This window comes from Suricata suricatta, chromosome 9 (genome assembly GCF_006229205.1).
Source record: "Suricata suricatta isolate VVHF042 chromosome 9, meerkat_22Aug2017_6uvM2_HiC, whole genome shotgun sequence".
Taxonomy (NCBI): Eukaryota; Metazoa; Chordata; class Mammalia; order Carnivora; family Herpestidae; genus Suricata; species Suricata suricatta.
The window spans coordinates 96,384,019-96,399,966 of NC_043708.1; the positions used below are offsets into that span (position 1 = coordinate 96,384,019).

General features: G+C 42.9%; 1 long non-coding RNA gene across 5 annotated transcripts in view; it reads right to left on the minus strand.

Annotated features, from left to right (window-relative positions):
* LOC115301776 overlaps window positions 1–15,948 on the minus strand; it is a 99,653-nt gene that overhangs the window by 74,638 nt on the left and 9,067 nt on the right. For 4 of the 5 annotated variants that reach the window (XR_003913277.1, XR_003913276.1, XR_003913280.1 and 1 more), the window contains exon 3: window positions 10,816–10,996. This is a non-coding gene — a long non-coding RNA (uncharacterized LOC115301776). Of the gene's footprint in view, window positions 1–10,294; window positions 10,407–10,815; window positions 10,997–15,948 lie in introns of those variants that run through there. The other variant, XR_003913278.1, reaches the window with a different exon arrangement.

Below are 15,948 nucleotides of genomic sequence, written 5' to 3' on the forward strand. Positions count from 1 at the left end.
TTCTTACAGTGCTCGGTTTCATGTTTTAAAGACTCCTTCAAGGGTGCCTGGGTGGCTCAGTCGGTTAAGCGTCCAGCTTCGGCTAAGGTCATGATCTCATGGTTCGTGGGTTCGAGCTCCGTGTTAGGCTTTGTGCTGACAGCTAGCTCAGAGCCTGGAGCCTGCTTCGGATTCTGTATCTCCCTTTCTCTCTGGCCCTCCCCTGCTCACACTGTCTGTCTCTCTCTGTCTCTCAAAAATAAAAAAAACATTAAAAAAAAAAAGACTCCTTCATGTTGGGGGGCCTGGGTGGCTCAGTCAGTTAAGGGTCCAACTCTTGATTTCAGCTCAGGTTGTAATACCCAAGATTTCTTTATCGTCCCCAAAAACCAGAAACTGCCAGGGAAGCCGAATCACGCATGCAAAAGCAAAGGGCTTTATTACGGGTTTAGGCTCGCCGGGGCCTAAACTCGGGCTCACAGACCTTACAGGCGTGGAGGATCCATGCTGAGAGCCCCGAACAAAGGTGGGGTAGGGCTTTTATGAGTTTGGGAAGGGGGAGTTACAGGAATCCAATTATTATTGACAGGTTTATCCAATTACAACATTTAGAGTGTTAACCAATCACAGAGTAGACCCAGGACCCTCACATAGGGTGTAACTAGCCTTAGGCCTGCCCTTAGGAATGTTAAGGGTATTACAAGGGTGGTCCCTCTTGCCTTGGGCAATGTGTGCCCTTCTATTGTCTCAAACCTTCATCCTTACAAGGTCATGATCTCATGTGAGATTGAGCCCCACATCCAGCTCCATGCTGACAGAGGGGAGCCTGCTTGGGATTCTTTCTCTGCTCCCCTCTCTCGCTCTCACTCTCAAAATAAATAAACTTAAAAAAAAAAAGACTCCTTTGTGTTACTGAAGGCAGCTGTGTGAGGTTTAATGAAGTTTTGGGGTGATGGTGGAGTGGTCTGAGCCAATGGCCATGAATGAATTCTTGAAGACATCTTTGGTGCAAAACGGTGATTTTTTGAGAGCATGGGGACACTACCCATGGGGCAGGAAGAGTTGCACTGGGGTTGTGACAGGTGATGCATTACATACCCTAAGGTTGGGAGGGGCTCAGGGATAAAGTAAGTCTCCAAGGTATATTGGAAGCAAGGTTTCCAGGACCTTGAGGGGCTAGCTGTTGCTAGGGAAATGCCACTTACTACTGTTTAATAAAACCTCAGTCATGAAACCCTTCAGATATGTATCAGAGGACCGTAAGCTTGGAGCATGATGATTGCCAGCATATATCTTGGGGCAGTTGAGATAAAGGAAGTAGACTTACAGGATCCTGGACGTTAGGGTAATGTTAAGCTAAGATTCCCTTTTGCCCCTAGCAGAGTGTTATCATCAAGAAGGCCGAGCTTCTAGAGGGAGGTCACTCTGCCTGTTTCAAGGACTTGTCAATGGGCTGTGGGCAGTAAGGGAAGTTAATTTTTCATTTGCCTTAATTTCCCACATTACCATGGCAAGACGTAAACCCTTTCTCTTGGGTAGCCAGGAATGTTCAAGGGATATCACACATATTCCACCTGGGGTGAAGGAGAGGGGTGCCAGCCTGTATTTCACCCTCAGCTTGCCCCACACTCCCCCATCAGGGTTCATTCATTCTCATGCCTGTGTGGATTTCTTCATGCACTGAATCACATATACTGCAGTTCATGTGTTCCACTGTGGATGAGCATTCACGTTGTTTACAGTTTGGAGCCACTAAGATCAATGCAGCTGCACATGCACATGACAGTTTCTTCAGGCAGGAGTCAGCCTTACTGGTTTATATTCCATAATGTGACACTGTTTTTCAAAGTGGTTGTACCAACTTACACTCCCACTAGTAGCTCATATGATTTCCTCACCACTCCTCTGCAACACTGTAAATTATCAACCTTGTTGTTTTTGCTGATTTGGTGGTGTAAAATGGCTTTGCACTGTAGTTTTCATGCATAAATTCCCTAGTTAATCATGAGATTGGGCATCTTTTCATGCGATTGTGAGTCAAGTATGTAGTCCCCTTCTGTAAAATGCCTGTTCATGTCTTGCCCACGGTTCTACCGAGTCATTTGTTTTGTTCTTACTGCTTCATGAGAGTTGGTATATATTCTGGAAGTCCTTCATAGTTATAGGTTGCACATCTTACTATTTGTCTCATCTCTTTACTGTCTTAAAGCTGTCTTCCTTAAAGAAAAGTTCTGAGGTTGAATATTTATCAGAAGTTTTGATCTGTCAAAGGGAGAGTCCCACCACCTGCTGCTGCTTCTTCAACATTGTCTTGACCATCCTTGGCCTTGTGACCTTCTATACAAATTTAAGCATCTGCTAGTTATGGTCTACCAAACAATTTAAAAACACAAACTCCGACTGGAATTTCACTAAATTGGTAGATCACAAAGGGAGAAATTTATATCTTTATCATATTGCTTTCCTATTTGAAATGTAAACATGATGTATGGCATGGCTTTAGGACTACTTTCAAGTCTTTCAGTAAAGTTTTAGAATTTTATCTACAAAGACTTACATCTCTTTTATAAATGTCCTACTAAGCACTTCCTATTTTTTGTTTCTAAATAGTTTCTGTTAAAATTATATATTTTTCTAACTAATTGCCTTTAGTATATAGAAATGCAACTGATTTTTATATTAATGTTATGTGCAGTCATCTTCCTAAACTCTTAACCCTAAAAATCAAGACATAGATTCTCTTGTAATCCCACCTCTGAAAACAGTTTTTGTCTTCCTTTCAATGCTTATACTTTTTATATATTTTCCTTGTTTTACTGTCCTTACTATGACCTCAAACACACTGTAGAATAGGAATATTGGAAGTGGGCATTTCTATCTTATCCTTTGAATTTAAACTTCTGACTATTAATAATGATATTTGTTGTAGGTTCTAAAAAAGTCCTTTTTCAGATGAACAATATCTCTTCTATTCCTAGTTTGCTTTAATTGCATTCCAGAAGTTTCAAAACAATATTTTCATCATATTCACTTTATGTATTTTTAAATTTCCATTATGATATTTCCTTTGATCTATGAGTTGTTAATGTTTTCCATTTCCAAATGCAAGGTTTTTTCGCATTATAGTTTTTGTTATTGATTTCTAACTTAATTACATTTGAAGTTTATTCACAGAAAATTCCATTATGCTTAAAAAGAAGCAATAATCTCCAACTGCAGAGTACAAAGTTCTCTATATGTTCCCTTTATCAAACTTATTAATATAGTCTTTAAATCTTCTATACCCTTACTGATATTTATCTGCTGAACCTATGAGTTACTGACAGAGATGTAAAATCTCCTCTTAGCACAATGGATTGGTCTGGCTTCCCTTCTAGTGCTGTCATTTGCTTTATGTATTTTGAGCATAGATAGAAAATTATAGGTGGGTAGAGAGAGAGAGATAATCTATAAGTTTGAAATTGTTTCACATGTTTGGGATATTAAACATTTTACCACTATGCAGAGACCTCTTTATCACTCATAAAACTACTTGCTTTAAAATGTGTTTTTTTCTGGGGCCATCTGGGTGGCTCAGTCAGTTAAGCGTCTGACTTTGGCGCAGGTCATGATCTCATGGTCTGTGAGTTTGAGCCCTGTGTCCAGCTCTATGCTGACAGCTGGTAGCCTGGAGCCTGCTTCAGATTCTCTCTCTCTCTCTCTCTCTCTCTCTCTCTCTCTCTCTCTGTGCCCCTCCCCCACTTGCGCTTCGTCTCTTTCTCTCAAAAATTAAAATTAAAATAATATATTTTTCTGATACTAATATATTTTCCAGCTTTCTTTTCATTACTATTTGTCTATTGTATCTTTCTCACTCCTTTAACTTCTAATATTTCTACATATTTATGTTTGAAATGTGTCTCATGTAAGTAGCATATTCTAGATTATTTTTTTATCCAGGCTATCAATTTCTGTCTTTTTTCCCACAAGTTTTTATTTAAATTCCAGTTAGTTGATATACAGTGTAGTATTGGTTTCAGGAGTAGAATTCAGTGATTATAGCTCACATATAAACACCCAGTGCTCATCACAAGTGCCCTCCTTAATACCCATCACCCATCTAACCTGTCCCCCACCCACCTCCTTCCATCAACCTTCAGTTTGTTTTCTTAATTTTTTTTTTTAACTTATGAGAGACAGAGAGAGATAGCACGAGCAGGGAAGGATCAGAGAGAGAGGGAGACACAGAATCTGAAGCAGGCTCCAGGCTCTGAGCTGGCTGTCAGCACAGAGCCCGATGCGGGGCTCAAACCCACGAACAGTGAGATCACGAGCTGAGCCAAAGCTGGACACTTAACTGACTGAGCCCCTTCAGTTTGTTTTCTATTGTTGAGAGTCTCTTATGATTTGTTTCCCTCTCTTTCTTTTTTTTCTTTGCCCTATGTTCATCTGTTTCATTTCTTAAATTCTACATATGAGTGAAATCATATGGTATTTGTCTTTCTCTTATTTTGCTTAGAATACTCCCTAATTCCATCCATGTTGTTGAAAATGGCAAGATTTCTTTTTTTTGGATGGCTGAGTAATATTCCATAGTATATGTAAACCACATCCTTATCCATTCATTAGTCGATGGACACTCAGGCTCTTCCATAATTTGGCTATTGTTGATTCAACTTTTGTCTTTTAACTGGGGAATTTAGTCCTGTCATATTTATCATAATTACTAATATACGTGAATTTATTTCTACCACTCTACTATGTGTTTTACATCTGTCTCACTTTTTTTTGTTTTCTCACCTCCATTTCTTGCAAATTAAGTAAGGTTTTTTATTATTTATTTGTATTTCACTGTTTTCCACCTCCTTTGGCTTCTATTTGTTTAGAAGTGACACTCCTCACATCTTTTCTTTTTGTGATTGCCCTAAAATTTTTAAGGGCATTTTTAACAATTCTAAATTAATATCTTTAACCTCCTCCTCCTGAAAAATTCATGGTCTTCCAATTCCAATTGGAATTCCAATTATTCCCCCACTCAGTCCAATGTTTATTTGTCTGATATTTTCCTTCTCATATGTTTTGTCCCTGGAAATTTGATATTACTATCATGTTACAGAGTTAAGGTTTATTTAGATTTAAGTCAAAGTTTATCCATGTTTATCCACGTACTAGGAGTATATTTGTGCACTATTTCCTCTTGTATCACACTTTCTCCCTCTTGGATCATTTTCTCCCACCTATATTGTGTAGAATTTCATTTAGTGGAGACCTTCTGGTGGTAAATAATCTGTTTTATTTCTTTTATGTTAAACATCTTTACTTTGCCCTCATTTTTGACAAATCATTTGGCTGGATATAGAATTTTTGTTAACAATTATTTTCTCTCAGTACTTTATGCCCTTTGGCTTCCATTAATAGTGAGAAGTCAGCAGTAACACTAATTGCATGATTCTGTAAAAGATCCATCTTTCCTCTCTGGCTGCTTTCAACATCAGCTCTTTTTCTTCAGTCTGTAGTAATGTGTCTAGGAGTGTTTTTCCTCTTATTCATCCTCCTTTGGATGTGTTGAAGATTAATGTCTTCCAAGAGATCTTGAAAATTCTCAGTCATTATCTGTTAGAACAAAATGCTCTCCCCATATCAGACTGAGACATCTCATTTGGTGCTCCCTCTCTATCACTTTTGCCTCTTTTAAATATTGCTTAACTTCTCAAATTTATATCCATGATAATGTCATTGCATCCATCTTCATTATTTCTGTCCAACTGTATCTAATCTTCTGGTTATTCCATCGTTTGAGGTTTTAATTTCAACTATTAATTTTTCATATTCAGGAGTTATATTTGGTTGGTTCTTTTTCAAATCTACTTGCTCCCTGCTCAGATTTTCAAGATTCATTTATTTCCTAGAGTTCTTGGTTTCAGTTTGTGTGGGAACTGAGAGAATTATCTTATTTCCATGTCAGCTCAGAGATACATTTGCAAAAAAATTTTTTTTAGACACATTATCCAGCATTTCAGTTGTTTTGGATTGGAAAAGTGTTCTGGCTACCTAATCCACTCTATTGCTGGAAACAGAAATGATCAAGCTATTTGATTTTTAGCCAAAGCTAATTTCCAGATCACTCTGCACCTGTAAACCTAAAACAATATGTATGAATGCTCCTTCCTTTTTTAGCTAAGAAGAATCTCCAAAGATGATAACCAAGTACTTTGGTTAGAGGAAACCACACCAGTCTACCCATCCCAGAGGCTCCCAGAATGACATTTCCAACTCACATTTGAAACTACTGTGTCAAATGTACTAATAAATTATTATCAGCTAACGTTCATTAGGGTAAGGCTTATTACTGTTTGCCAAACGTATGTGTATTATATGCGTTACCTTAGTTTTCACTACCACCCTCTGAGGTAGGTATTATTACCAGTTCTATTTTGCAGATGAGGAAACTGAGGAGAGAAATGGTTACATATTTGGCCCAAAGAACCGTGAGGTGGGAAGCAGTTGGGCTCCAGAGCACATACATACCCTCAGCCTCGCTGCTCTGCTAACTCTGTTAGAGGATGAGCAGTCAGTGGATAACTAGCTGCCTGAGAAATAGGGGCCGTATTGGCTCCTTCAGGAGAAATTATCCTTTGAGCACCACAGTTCTTAACCTGCACAGCCCATCAGAAGCACCCAGAGAGTGTGTTCAAAACACACTTGGCACCTCCCAGGCAGAGAGTCTCACCGAGTTGGTTGGGGCAGGGCCGTGCGCTAGGTCCCCCATGCCATTCTGGGGGACTCTGTTCTTAGTCCGAACCCCTCCTCTGTGGGTTTTCCAGGGATGCACCCCTTTGTTCACATGTTAGAATGCTTTGCCAGGTTTCAACTTCCCGGAAACATAGATGTTGGGCAAGAAAGAGAACTGTCATCTCCTCAGTTACCATCTGCATGTCCTTGAGCAACTCCCTCCCCCATATCTGACCCTCACTTTCTTCCAGGGTAAATGAGAGACTGTTTTAGGGCCAACATTTAAGATTTTTGGTCACTGAATAAGCCCTGTCTCTTTTGGATGAACAATGTATAGCAGCAGGTCAGGACTCAGAGAAGGGCAGTTCTGGCTTAAATTAGGCCTAGGGATTACTGATGGATTTCATATAACCATCGCTCTGTATGCATGGATACTTGGGAGTGAGAGTCACCACGGAATGCCACCCCCTGGGTGACTCTGAATGATCTCTAGCACAGAAGACCCTTGCTGAGAGCTCGTGCTCTCTCCTTGCTAGTTAAGTGCTAGAAAAGCACCACGTACAGTTTTACTGGGGAAGAGTCACTAAGGACAGAGCCCTAAAAAAAGATGGGGAGGCCCAGACTGAGAACGCCACCCACCGCCACACACACACACCCTTCTGTCAAGGCTGCTGAAACCATCTGGTCAGAAAGAAGCTGCTTTTAAGGAATTTGGCTTTGCTGGGCCTGCGTATAATATTCCAACACAGATGTTCCTTGGCAACCAAGCACCTGACTTCTCTGGACCAACCTGGCCACAACTCTCCCTCTGACTGGTTCTGGCCCTGAGATTGCACCAATTTAGTCCTCACATTCAGTGCTTCTGGCCCGAGCACTGTATCTCTCCCCAGAGGTGACCAAATATTTCCCCACAGGGCTGAGCTGACACGTGCTCCTCCCCAGTGCTCCCCACCCTGTGCTTTACAGGATTTAACGGCTCTGCTGTGTCCACTCACAGTACTGCCAACCCCAGAAGCCCAGGGCAAGTCCCTGCAGGTGTAGTGAGACCTGTGAAGGTGGTATGATGAGCTTTCTGAGGACCCCAAGCAGCCATGGGCATTGATTCATAACTCAGCCTCCCCTATTCGGGTGGGACTCCCCTCAGAGATGGCCTGGCTTCCTCACCGGCCCCCAGCCTGCCTCTGGATCACCACCTAAGCCTGGTCCTGCCTCCTGCGGTTGCCCCTGAAAATCCCACGTGAGGCCTCAGGCAGATCATCAGTTCCTAAGGGGAGGGTGTAGGCCTCCATTCCGCTTCCCTCACAGACGCTCCTTAGAAAGGCCACTTGGCGGGGTACTGACAGAGAGAGTGGTGACAGAAATGGAGGCCAGTGGGACCCAGATCTGCATCAAATAAGGTAATGTGTTCAGTGAGTTAGCTGACACAGGAAGGGCTCACTATACATTGGCTAGTCTTAGAGCGCTAAGCACGTGGAATATCTTCCAGATACCATCTGAAGCATTCTGCATATATTCTCCACAAATCCTAATAAATTTCCTTCAGGGTATAAGTATTTTCACAATTTTATAGCTGAAGAAACAGAAGCTCAGAGAGGTTAAGTAATGTGCCCAGTGTCACACAGCTAGTGGCAGTCTGGATTCAAATACAGATGAGTCCACCTCCAAAATTCTGGTGGACACACTATTCTGGGCTGTCTTATCTCCCCTACAAAATGGCAAGCTACTCAATGCACTTGTTTCTTTTTTTTTTTTTTTTAACTTGTTCATTTGAGAGAGCGAGCCGGTGTACCTGTGGAAGGGGCCGGTGGCAGGGAGGGTGAGAACCCCAAGCAAGCTCCGTGCCGTCAGTGCAGAGCCCAACACGGGGCTCAATCTCATGAACCATGAGCTCGTGACCTGAGCTGAGAACAAGAGTCAGATGCTTAACTAACTGAGCCACCTGGGCACCCCTGTCCTAGGTTATTTTGAGTTTAAGGAAGAAAGTCAGGAGAAAGGGCTCTTTGAGAGCAATGCCCTGGAGTGGTGAAGGAGGCCGACTCTCATGAGGCATCAGTCAGGTTCTCCAGAGAAACAGAGCCAGGAGGGGCAGGAGTTGCTGCTGCAGCCTTGAGGCAGGATTTCTTCTCCAGAAAACTTCAGCTTTTGCTTTTGAGGTCTTCAACTGATTGGATGAGGCCCATCCACATTATTGAGAGGAATACTTTTAAAGTCAGCTGATCGTAGATGTTAACTACACCTACAAAATGTCTTCACGGCAAAACTCTGATTTGTATTAGCTTAAATAATGGGTAGAATAGCCTTGCCATGTTGCCATAAAACTACACATCACGGATGCATATCGAGGAGCGGGAACCATTATGGCCTCACGAAGCCAGAAACAAAGAATTGTTCTGGATCTACTAGTAATCAGAAATTAACGTGGCTCAGCCACTTCCTCCCAATCTCATACTCCCAAATGGCACATTCTTTCTGCTCATTCAGTTCAGATTTTTGAGAGAGAAAACATATTGATTCAGGACATTTTTTGTCCCAGGCCATGTTAAGGCCAGAGGATTGGTTGTCCTGGAGTCAGGTGGTCTCCCCATGGCCCAATCACACTCTCCTTCACTGTGTAAATGCCGGCAGGGGCTCAACCTCAGAGAAGGGAGGAGGGATGTGGGCCAAGGAGCTTCAGCTCAGCGAGAATGTGAGGCACAGCAGGCCCCCCTGACGACATGCCCACACCACACCCTTCTACCTTCACAGCACCAACCCCGTGTATCCTGATCACACACACCGCTGCACACCTCCCCTCCCCCAGCAAGGAGACAACCAGAGGTGCGTGTCCAATGGGCAGTGCGTGCCATGGCCATGTGGGACAGGCCACAGCGACTGTATTTCTCAGCAACAAGTCCACAATCCCCAGATGGGACTCACTCTTTTCATGTTCCCTCTACAACCTTTCTGGGGGTTATTCCTTACCCTTTTGCAGATGAAAGACAAATGGTGAATGTGACCAGGGCCAACATACTTAATAAATATGTTGGAAGGAAAAGAGAACATTCTTAAGCTAGCGATAACTAAAGGACGGACATCTACCTTAAAAACAAAACAGCAGAGGGGCACCTGGGTGGCTCAGTCGGTTGATAGTCTGACTCTTGATTTCTGTTCAGGTCATGATTTCACGACTTGTGAGATGGAGATCCATGTCGAGCTCTGTGCCGTCAGAGCCCACTTAGGATTTTTTGGTCTCCCTCTTTCTCTGCCCCTCCCCTACACTCTTTCTCTCACTTAAAGAAATAAACATTTTTTTTAAAAAAAGCAGAGGAGGATATGGTCTAATCACCTAACTTTCAGATACTTTAGCAAGGAGGGGGAAATAACACTGAAAATGGGAGGTTCCATGCCCTTAATTCTAGGCTTTGTCCCAAGGCTGTAACTAACATTTGTCATTTCCTTCCTTCTTCCATGTGGCCTTTACTTTTTGCTCAGTGGAGTTGAGTCTAACTTTTGCTATCAGAAAGTCTTTGGGCTGCAAATAATAGAAAATCCAACTAATAGTGGCTTAAATAAATAGGGATTTATTTTTCTCATATAACAAGATGTAGAAAGCAATTTCTAGTGTTGGTTTAGCAATAATGTCAGGAATCTAGGGGCCATATCTCCATTCCGCTGTCACTGCCTCCTGATCACAAGATGCCACCGTGGGCGTCCTGGCCGTGCTCACGGCGAGATGACTAGAGAGGGATTGACTTTTTATCAGCAAAGCCAAAGCTTTTTTAGGAGCGTCCAGCAGGCTGCTCCTTCTGTCTTCTTGGCCAGAACCCCCTCACATGACCACCTGTAGCTATGGTGGGGCTGTCTATCTAGCAAACTATCTAGCAGAGATATGAGCGAGAGAAATGTCATAACAGACTTAAACCAGACACGATTTTTTGACTGGTCATGGCAGATTACCTTCATCCAAACAAAATGAATAAGTAAAAGGTAGGAAAATGGCTGTGTAGTTGGTGCACCCGCTTACATGATATAGTCACAGTGTCCTGCTATCTTTCACAGTCGCCTCTACCCTCTTTTATAGCAACAACTTCCCTGGCTAATCAACATCAAGCCCCTTCGCCAGTGCCCCGGGGCCCCAGCACTTACCAAACACTGGTGGCAGACCTTCCGAAGGGTTTTTATCATGATCCTCGGTGGAGGTATCTCTCCAGTGGGTAGTGAAACTTCGAGACCAGCAGAGTCCAGCTGCAGTGGTAAAAATGCATCCTCAGGGATAAGCATGAGAGGATCCCCACCTCCACCTGGAGACTCCTGACTCGGTTCCTGGCTGTGGGCAGAAATAGAGCCATTTAAAAGAACTTAAAATTATTAATGAATTCAGAGTTGCTTTTTCTCGTTGTATCTTTTCTCAACCAATTATTACCAAGCAAAAATGATATGAGTGTCTGTGAAATGGCCTTGATTTTCAAATGGGTTCCTCATGCTTGAAGGAAGATAGAGGCCCACTGGTCCAGCGCGAAGATGTCCGGGAGTCAGGAACCTTTTGTGCTCGGGCTGACTGCAGCCACCTGCCCAGCCGTGCTTCCTTAGAGAGACCGCCTCCCCGCCAGGACCTCAGTGGCATGCCTGGTAAGATTAGCAGGATGGACTAGACAATGACAAAGGTCTCTTCCAGCTTGAAACATCTTCTACTAATTTATTAGGGTTAGGATTGATTTATTATGATTTTCAATTTATTAGGAAATTTACTAGAATTATAAATTAGGATCTATTCATTTATCTTGCAATTCTACAGTCTTATGAGCCTATTAACTTTCAGGGTTGAACTTTCTGGCTGTTCTCAGTTTGCCTCCATTTCAGAAGATAGACATCTTCTCATTCCCCCTAAAGGGAATGGACTTTCTTTCCAGATTCACCCTCTAGTGCACTGCTGAGGCATGTAGAAAGACTCACAGGGCTCATTGGGTATTCTGTATTATTCACAACTTCTATTTTCAACAATAAGAAAAAAGAAAGGAAGGAAGGACTTCAGTTCAAAAAGTCTTACATTCCCCAAAAGAAAAATAAAGCAAACTGAAACTATCTGGATATTATTGGGGCCTTTCACCTTCTCGACTAATTGGCAATGCATCAAAAGTAACGCAAGGTTCTAACAGAATTCATTAATGCCAAAGTTCATTTATTCACACTTGGTACAGAAATGATGGTGTACCAGGGCGAAATAAATCTTCATTTAAAAAATAAATGTCAAGGCAGTTTGAAGAGTCTTTAAAAATTGTTTGAATTTTGGGGCACCTAGGTGGCTCAATCCGTGAAGTGTCCGACTCTTGATTTCGGCTTAGGTCATGATCTCACAGTTTGTGAGTTTGAGGCCTGCATAGGGCTTTGCCCTGATAGCATGGAGCCTCTCTCCCTCCACACCACCCCCCACTCTCTCTCTCCTTCTTGCTCTCGAAAAATGTTTTTTTAACACATGAAAAAAATATTAAAATAAATAAAATAAAATTTGTTTGAGTTTTTACACCCCTCTTTCTTACTCTTAAATGATTACGTGGTGTGCTATAGGGAAACCGGAGCCAGGAATCGGTTATCAAAAATCATTGGCTATACTGTGTGATCTTAACCAAGTCTTTTTACATTCTTTAGCTTCAAAAGAGAAATGATAATAATTAACACTACAGGCTTTGGTGAGCATCAAATCATACCAGAAGCAATATGGTAATAAAGACACCTGTGAGCTAATGTGGAGATGAGTTTAAAAGAATGGAAAATATATAATTGTGATTAAGAATTGTGTTTGATGTTCAAAAGGTCTTCTATATCTGAGATTTTTTAGATATATTTGCCCAAATCCAAAGCAGCTAAACTCCTATAGATATACACACACACACACACACACACACACACACACACACACACACACGCGCTCTCTTATTAGTAGAATTTTAGAAATGTATTTTCACTCATTCAGAAAAAAAGAAAAACAAAACATTTCCAATAGCCTAAATTTGGTTATTGTTTTACAGGTGTCAAACCGACTTTGGCCCAGGTCATGATCTCACGGTTCAAGGGTTCGAGCCCCACGTTGGGCTCTGTGCTGACCGCTATAGCGCTCAGAGCCTGGAGCCTGCTTCAGATTCTGTGTCTCCCTCTCTCTCTAACCCTCCTCTGCTCACACTGTCTCTCTCTCTCAAAAATAAATAAAAACATTTAAAAATTAGAAAAAAATAAAAAATAAAAAATATTAATTCTAAAAGGTCATTTAACATGGAAGATTATATTTTGGGTGACTCACTCCTCTGGTTTCCTTGTCCTGCGTCTTCCTTCATTCCTGGAAATGTCCCAGGAGAAAATAGCATACATTCCTAGCATTAAGCTACTTCCAGTTGGAGTTAAGACTTTAAGACTTCCCACCACCTCTGTCAGTCAGGAGACAGAAATTGAAGACCAGGACTCTGGAAGAATCACTGTCCCCAGCAGGAGCCCAGCTTTAAGCTAGGGGGTGGGGGTGGAACCAGTCCCTACCCCTTCCTGGCATTCCACACCCAACGGCCTGGTTTGCCTTTCTCTGGGAATTCGGCATTGAAGGGCAGACTCATCCACTCATTCCCCAGGGAAATAAATGCAAGAGGAGGGAGAGAGAGGGAGAGATAGAGAGAGACAGAGATGGAGAGGAAGAGGAAGAATGGCCAGGCCTGAGGTCTGAGTCGAATACAGAAGCAAGGAAAATATGGTTGCCTTGAGGCAACTCTTCCCCCCGCCCCGCCTCCAGCATCCTCCCCCTTCCCCTGAGGTTTGGCTGCAGAGCCCATTCAGGGGATGCCAGACCGGAGAGCAGGTCCTACTGAAACCATCTGGCCCAACACAGAGATTTCCTTTTTTCTTTTTCTTTTTTTCTTTGCTTTGCTTTTCTCTTTTCTTTTCTTTTCCCTTGAGAGACAGAAGGAGTAAGTGAGCGAGGGGCAGAGAGAGAGAGGGAGAGAGAGGGGGAGAGAGGTAGAGACCAAAGAGGTGCTTGTGCTCACCCAAAGCAGGGCTCAAACTGATGAATTGTGAGATCATGACCTAAGCTGAAGTCAGATGCTTAACTGACTGAGCCACCGAGGTGCCCCAATCCAACACAGAGATTTCTAAAGAGATAGACCATTTTAGGTTTAATCCAAGGATAGAAGAGATAGGACATTTGCAAAATGACATGAAGTTTCGACAGAGATGCTAAAGAGAAAGCTACTCTGCCCAAACTCAGTCCTTTCCTACCAGCAGCGGTTACTGATTTATTCCTTTGCTTTAGGGTTTGACTTTTTTTAATGCTTTTTATTTATTTTTAAGAGATAGAGAGAGATAGTCTTAGCAGGGGAGGCTCAGAGAGAGAGGGAGACACAGAATCGGAAGCAGGCTCCAGGCTCCGAGCTAGCTGTCAGAACAGAGCCTGATGCAGGGCTCGAACCCACAAACCGTGAGATCATGACCTGAGCTGAAGCCGGGCGCTTAACTGACTGAGCCACCCAGGAGCCCTTAGGTTTGACTTTTATACAAAGTAAATTCTACCAGAAGAGCACTGCTCAGATAATATTTTTATTCTCAAGTGGGTTTGATAAGGGTCAGAAAGCCCTAGCAGAGGTTCTTAGGATTGCTTGCCGCTTGAAGTTACCTTATTAGATTTCTAAACTACTGATACCAGGCTCTCACCTCCACAGATTTTGATTTCAGTGGTTTGGGCTTGAATAGAGGGATTTTTTAAGTCCCCCAAAGGATTTTAATGTGCAAGCAAGGTTGAGAACCACCCCTCCTGGGCAGCGTACCCGCACACCCAATGCTGATCGTATCCCCTAGGAACCCAGTGAATATACAGCTGTGTGGACCCTCCTCAGAGCTTCTGTCTCAGAGTCTCAGGTAGTTTATCCCACAGCCATCCACTGGTCCTGGTGCTAAGACCTCCAAGGAAGTACCCACCTACACAGGAAGGCCTAAAGCAGTGCTTCTCCACTGCGCAAACTGATTACCCGAGGATCTTGTCAAAATGCAGATTCTGGGGCGCCTGGGTGGCTCAGTCAGTTAAACGTCTGACTTTGGCTCAGGTCACGAATTCATGGCTCTTGAGTTCAAGCCCCTCATCAGGCTCTGTGCTGACAGCTTGGAGTCTGGAGCTGTCTTCGGATTCTGTGTCTCCCTCTCTTTCTGCCCCTCTTCTGCTCTCTCCCTCTCTTTCTCTCACTCTCAAAACTAAATAAACACTAACAAATTTAATTAAAAAATGCAGATTCTGATTCATGAGGAGGGAGTCTGGGACTCTGCATTTCTTTTTAATTTTTTTTATGTTTATTTTTGAGAGAGAGACAGAGACAAAGTGTGAGCAGGGAAGGGGCAGAGAGAGGGAGACACAGAATCCAAAGCGGCCTCCAGACTGAGTTGTCAGCACAGAGCCTGATGCAGGGCTTGAACTCACAGACCACAAGATCATGACCTGAGCCAGTCAGCCACTTAACTGACTGAGCCACCCAGGTGCCCTGTGAGACTCTGCATTTCTAACTAGCTCCCTGCTGATGTCCAAGCTGCCCGTCTGTGGACCCCATTTTAAGGAGCAAGGGCCTACAGCAATGCTTTTTACACCTGGCTACTCACTGAAAATCCTGATGTCTGATGCAGTTGGTCTGGGGTTCAGCCTGAGAACTGGGATTGCTTTTAAATTGTTCCAGGTGATTCTCTGGTGCAACCAAGGTTGAAAACCACAAATAAGGAAAGCCAAAAAACTATGTTAAAGGGATACTTGCTTTAGGATTTTGTGACGCTTTCTTTTATGACAGGAACAAAAGTGTTAAAATAATAGTCTGTGTGATTTCTCTGTAGAGAATGGATGTTGAGGAAGAGCTTTTGTTTGCTGAAGAGAAGGCACAAATGCAGAAGCTGGAATTGGAAAGAGAACTCTGAAGGAAAACCACACTGAAAGGGAACCGGAGAGAGAGAAACAGCAGTGGCTGTGCAGACGGAACTGGGGCAAGAGGGAGAACTGTCTAGAGAATTTAATCCCTTTTACTGTGGGTAGGGTCGTGTAACCCCCTCCCTCAGTGTCCAGGAACCTGCAACAAAGGTCTAGTCCAAATCATATTCGGACTCCAGTCTGTGGTGGATTTTGTTTGTTGTTTTGCCTGAGTCACTATACCTAGCAGGTTCTCCTAAGAACCCTATTATTGCCTTAAATTTTTTTTAATGTTTATTTATTTTTGAGAGACAGAGACAGAGACAGAGCGCGAGCAGGGGAGGAGCAGAGAGAGTGGGAGA